The sequence below is a fragment of the Mus caroli genome, chromosome 4 (genome assembly GCF_900094665.2).
Source record: "Mus caroli chromosome 4, CAROLI_EIJ_v1.1, whole genome shotgun sequence".
Taxonomy (NCBI): Eukaryota; Metazoa; Chordata; class Mammalia; order Rodentia; family Muridae; genus Mus; species Mus caroli.
Genome location: NC_034573.1, coordinates 29,458,766 through 29,465,645, shown reverse-complemented (window position 1 = coordinate 29,465,645; position 6,880 = coordinate 29,458,766).

The window sequence follows — 6,880 nt, the reverse complement described above, 5'->3', positions numbered from 1 at the left end:
CAGAATTCAATTTTAAAAAGCACTTATAATAGGAAAATACTGAAAGAGAGCACGTGGATCCATACACTAGACTAACGTGGGAATGAAAAATTACTGTATGGGTAAGGAACGCTAGACTCCAGGAGGAGAGCTACTTGAAACTCTTTTGCCTCATGAGTGACTTTTAAGCCTCTCGGCTTGTCCAGTTGACTCGACCGGGGCGTAGCATTGATACAGCAAACTACATTTCCAGGAAGCACTGCAGTACCACTCTGCCAATAGCTACAGTATCTCTTTTTTAAAAAAAATAAAAAATTTCAGGTAAACTATTTAAATAGTCCTATACCCCTAAATAAATAAAAGTAGTCATTAAAAGTCTCCCAACCAACAAAACAAAACCCAGGGCCAGGTGGTTTTAGTGCAGAATTGTACAAGACTTTCAAAGAGCTAATACCAACACTCCTCAAACTATTCCACAAAATAGAAACAGAAGGAACACTGCCAAACTCATTCTATGAAACCACATTCACCATGATACCTAAACCCCATGAATACTCAACAAAGATAGGGAACTTCAGACCAATTTCTCTTATGGACATTGATGCAAAAATACCCAATAAAATACTCAAAACCAAATCCAGGAACACATCAAAAACATCATCCACCATGATCAAGTATGCTTCATCCCAGAGAGTCAGGGATGATTCAATATATGAAAATTCATCAACCTAATCAAACATATAAAGGAATTGAAAGGAAAAAAACACATGATCATCTTATTAGATGCTGAAAAATTCTTTGACAAAATCCATTTCCACTTCATGTCAAAAGTATTAGAGATATCAGGGATACAAGGCACATATCTAAACATAATCAAAGTAAAACCCAGCAAGCCAATAGCCAACATTAAACTAAATGAAGAGAAACAAGATAGAGGGCAAGATAGAGACCTGAGATAAGGGAAGCACTCAAGAACCAATAGGGGTGACCTTAGTTAGCTGTGACTCATAGCTCTGGGGAAATGGAACCTGAAGAAGCTACCTCCTGTAGCCACAGCAGGAACCACAGTGGAGCAAATAATAGGAACACCAACCCACTCACAAAACTCTTGACCCAAAATGTATCCAGACTACAAGAAATGCAGGGACAGGGATGGAACAGAGACTGAGGGAATAGCCAATCCAAAGCTCGCCTAACTTGAGACCCATCCCGTGGGCAAGCACCAATCCCTGACACTATTAGAGGTTATGTTTGCAGACAGGAGTCTGGCATGGCTGTCCTCTGAGAGGCTCCACCCAGCAGCTGACTCAAACAGATGCAGACACCCGCAGCCAAACAGTGGATGGAGCTTGGGGATTCTTGTGGAAGAATAGGAGGAAGGATTGCAGACCCTGAAGGGGATAGAAACTCCACAGGCAGACCAACAGTCAAGTAACATGGACTCTTGGGGCTCTCAGAGACTGACCCACTAACCAAAGAGAGTACACTGACTGGGCCTAGGTCTCCTCACACATATGTAGCAGATGTCCAGCTTGGTCTTCATGTGGGTCCCAAACAACTGGAACAGGGGCTATCCCAAAAGCTGTTGCCTGTATGTAGGATATGTTGTTCTATCTGGGCTGTCTTTTCTAACCTCAGTGGGTGAGGATGTGCCTAACCCCAAAGAGATTTGATGTGCCAGGGTGAGGGATATCCAGGGGGCTCTGACCCATTCAGAGGAGAAGGGGAAGGGGAATATGGGTAAGGACTGTGAGAGGGGGTAACGGGAGGGAGGGAAGCAATGAAGAGTCCATTAAAAATGTAGTAAAGAACGAAACAGAATTCTCAACAGAGAAATCGCTAATGGCTGAGAAGCACTTAAAGAAATGTTCAACATCCTTAATCATCAGAGAAATGCAAATGAAAACGTCTCTGAGATTCCATCTTACACCCATCAGAATGGTTATGATCAAAACCTCAAATGGACTTGGGAGGCAGAAACAGGTGGATTTCTGAGTTCGAGGCCAGCCTGGTCTATAGAGTGAGTTTCAGGACAGCCAGGGCTACACAGAGAAACCCTGTCTTGAAAAACCCAAAAAAAAACCAAAACAAACAAACAAAAAAACCAAAAAACAAAAAACAAACCTCAAATGGCAGCACATGCTGGCGAGGACATGGAGCAAGGGGAACACTCCTCCAGTGCTGGTGGAAGTGCAAACTCGTATAACTTTGGAAAATAACCTGATGGTTCCTCAGAAAATTGGAACTAGTTCTACCCCAAGACCCAGCTATACCACTCCTAGGCATATACCCAAAAGATGCTCCAGCATAGCACAAAGATGTAACCTCCCCAGCCTGAAACCTGTTTGCTCAGGTTTCAGTGTTAGCAAGAAGAGAGCATTGGGGCGGAGCTTGCTGCCCTATCGTTCTGCCACTCCCACTGCCACTGCCTGCCACCTTGCTGCTCCGGAGTCAAACACATGGTCACCTGCAACTTTACTCCAGGATGACTTGGTGGGAAAGGGCCCCTTCCCCTGCTTCATAACCGAGTGTCAGAAATAATAAAATCAAACCTTGATCGAACTGGTTGCCTTGGTTCCATCTTTATCGTGCCGCCTAGCCCCACCCCTTCTCTTGCAGATTCCAAGATGCCTTTCCAGACTAGAGCCCAGACATGTGAGCCGCTGGCCGGCCACAACAGATCTAGCGCCCAACGTGGGACTGTGAAACGGCAGAGGACATTTGAAAGAAGCACTGCTGGTCTGGAGCTCCATAGAAGAAGAAAATAATTAAAGGAAATTCATATTTGCTCAACTATGTTTATAGTAGCTTTATTCATAATAGCCAGAAAACAGAAACAACCTTGATGTACCTCAACTATAGTTTTTTTTAAGTAGTACATTTACACAATGAAGTACCATTCAGCTATTAAAAACAAAGATGTGAAATTTGCAGGCAAATGAATAGAACTAGAAAATATCATCCTGAGTGAGGTAATGCAGACCCAGAAACACATGCATAGTATTTACTCACTTGTAGGTGGATATTAGCCATAAAGTACAGGGTAAACATGCTACAATCCACAGACCTAAAGAAGCTAAGTAACAAGGAGGGCTCAAGGGAGGATGCTTCAATATCACTCAGAAGGGGAAATAAAATAAACAACAGAGGTGGATGGAGAGAGGGAACTGTGTGGGAGAGGGGAAAGGTGGGGATCAGATGAGGGGAGAGTAGGGAGGGGAGAAGCACTGGGAGGGCTGGAATAGTGAAAGGAAATCATTGGGTGGGCATCTCTGGGACCAGCTGGAGACCTCGGATGAGAGAGGCTCTTCAGAGTCCAGGGTGACCTTAGCTGAGACTCCTAGCAACTAGGGATATGAAGACTAAAGTGGCTACCACCTGTAGCCAGGCTGGATTTCCACTGGAGGAAGGGGGACACCAAACTACATACAGAACCTTCAACCCAAAAGAGGGAATGGCCAACCAATGAATGACTGGCCCAACTTGAGTATCATGGGAGAGAGCCAACCACTGATACTATAAATGGTACTCATTTATACTTGCAGTCAGGAGTCTTCTGACAGGCTTCATCCAGCAGCTGATGGAAACAGAGGTAGAGAACGACAGCCAAACATCAGGCAGGGCTAGAGGAGTCTTGTGAAAGATTGGGGGACAGGAATGAATGAGGCAGAGGGGTCAAGAAAACCATGAGAAGACCTACAAAGTCAACTAACCTAAGCCCATAGGGGGTCACAAAGACTGAACCACCAACCAAAGAACATACACAGGCCGGACCTAGGCCTCCTACACATTTGTAGTATATGTTCAGCGTTGTCTTCATGTGTGTCCCCTAATTATTGGAGCAGGGGCTGCGTTGTCTTCATGTGTGTCCCCTAATTATTGGAGCAGGGGCTATCTCTGACTCTGTTGCCTGCCATTGGGTCCCTTTCTCTTAGCTGGGCTGCCTTTTCTGGTCTCAGTGGGAAAGGTTGTGCTTTGGTCTGTTGTAACTTGCTGTGCCAGGACCAGTTGGTATCCATGGGAAACTTCCCCTTTCCCTATGAGAAGCAGAGGTGATAACAGAGGGAGAGAATTTGTGAGGGTGGGACTAGGAAGAGAAGATGAGGGGGGTGAGTTGGAGATATCTTGCATTAGTGAGTAGCAGCACACCTGAAAGTTTTAGAACAGAGGTAATAACATTCAAAAGGAGTAGATAACAAGAAATATTCAAACTCAGGGCCGATATCAATAAAAATAAAAGAAAATAACAAATATATTTATAAAGAATTGATGAAACAACTATTGGTTTTTTGAGGAAAATCAGTGAGATTTACACACCTTTAGCCAAATTAACCAAATTAGGAACCTGAAGAGAATATAACAACTGATATAGAGGAAAACCAAAATAATCATACAGACATGCTTTAAAAACCTGTACTCCATCAAACTGGAAAACCTAAAGGAAATGGGTAATTTTCTTAGTATATACCACCTAACAATGTTAAATCAAGATCAGACAAGCAATTTAAACACTCTTATAACCCCTAGTGAAATACGAGCAGTAATTAAGAGTCTCCCAACCAAAATCAGCCCAAGGCGAGATGGATTTTGTGAAGAAGTCAGCCAGACTTTCAAAGAAGAATTAATGCCAATCCTTATCAAATTACCCCACAAAAACAGAAACAGAAGGAACAGTGTACAATTCTTTTAGCAGACCATAGTTTTCCTGATAAACCACATAAAAACCCAACAAAGAAACATACAGATCAATTTTCCTTATTAACAGAGATGCAAAATTTCTCAATAAAATACTTACAAACAAAATAAACAAAAACATTTTTAAAAATCCACCATGATCAAATAGGCTTCATCCCAGAGATTCAGTGATGGTTCAATATGTGAATTGATAAATGTAACCCACAATATAAGAAGACAGAAAGACAGCCGGGCATGGTGGCACGCGCATTTAATCCCAGCACTTGGGAGGCAGAGGCAGGTGGATTTCTGAGTTCGAGGCCAGCCTGGTCTACAAAGTGAGTTCCAGGACAGCCAGGGATATAGAGAAACCCTGTCTTGAAAAACCACAAAAAAAAAAAAAAAGACAGAAAGACAGAAAGACAAGACAAAGCCACATGAACATCTCATGAGATGCAGAAAAGCCTTTGACAGGCATGGTATCATTTTTTTTTTTAATGAAATTCCTGGAGTGACCAGAAAGATACAAGTACCATATCTTAACATAATAAAGGCAGTTTACAGCAAGTCCACAGTCAGAACCAACCTAAATGGAGAGAAACTCCAAGTATTTCCACTAACATCAGGAACAAGACTCTCCATACTTATTCAATATAGTACTTAAAGTCTTGGCTCTACCTAAGAGATCAAGTAGACACAAATGGGAAGGAAAGAAGCCAAAAGAATGCATGCTGTATTTGTCTTTTGGGGATTGGGTTATATCTTAAGATGATTTTTATCCTAGCTCTGTCCATTTTCCTACTCCATTCATAATTTCATGAAATTTTTTAACAACTGAGTAATATTTGTATGAATGTATCACGTTTTCATTATTCATCCATTGATGGACACCTAGGATGTTTCTAATTTCTGGCCATGAGGAATAGAGCATCATTGAACATGACTGAGCAAGTATCTCTGTAATAGGGTTTAGAGTTCTTTGAGTATATGCTAAAGATGGTATACCTACTATTTTAATAAACAGGTTAAACTCCATAAAATCACAGAGATTATGTATAAATACAGGACTAAGGGGAGGAATGGTTCTCCCTAGAAATGAAAAAAAGAATAGATAGTTATGGATGAAGGAGGTGGGTGACTGGAATGAAGAGGAAAAGGAAAAGTAGAGTAATGGAGAAGATATGGGTGGGACAGCTAAAATGAAGGACCACTTGATGGATCATATAGGAAGCTGATACAGCAAAACCTTCCTAATAATTAGATAGATAGATAGATAGATAGATAGAGATAGATAGATAGATAGATAGATAGATAGATAATCTAAATAGAATTGACAATAACAGGAGAAACAGAAACCCAACTTGCCATCTCTTTGTCCCAAATGAAGTCTCCAGTTCTGGGAATCAGTTATATCTAATCAAGTTGTTTGCCAAGGGGTCCCATGGGAACAACCCAGGCTATTCCCAAGGCTATTGGTTGCTCTCCACAAACTGCCAGTAAGGCTATTAACACTGATGGTTCTTGCCAGCCTCCTTCACTAACTTCTTACAACACATTTCTTTTGCAAGTAGAATGAAGAGCTCCATCTACAATGAAAGATTATTCTAGGTAATCCTGTTAGACCCTAATGTAATCATAAAAGTCATTATAGAGAAAGGCAGAAAGGCTCAGGGAGTGAGAAGGTGAAAGCAAGATAGAAGAATGGAAAGAGAAGATGATATAATGTGGAACTAAGTCCCAAGGAATGTGAGCAACTCGTAGAAACTGGAAGTACAAGGACATAGGTTCTTCCTGCATATTCCAGAAGGAAACCACTATGTCAATGCCTTGATTTTAGTCTGTAAAGCTCATTTGTAATTATAACTCCAAGAATGATGAAATATATATGGGTTATTTTTAGTCCTGGGCTATCAATTGCCACTGAGGCTGCACCTTCACCAATGGCCTCTCACAGTGCTGAGCATCAGTTGCTCTGTGTGACCCCTTCATGCCTTCAAAACCAGTACCACCTGGGTAACTCTTACACATTACTAAGTACAGCCACAGCACAAGGTACAACCTTGGCTATCTCTGAAACACAGCCTCTGTGCTCTCAGAAAACACTTCCCAGAAGATGTCACCTCAATGATGCTGGTCTCTTCTTAATCACTGCTAATTTCTTAGCTCTAGCTAACCAGCATCAATAGTCCCAGTAATACAAAGGTTTCACTTTACTAGTTCTGGTATC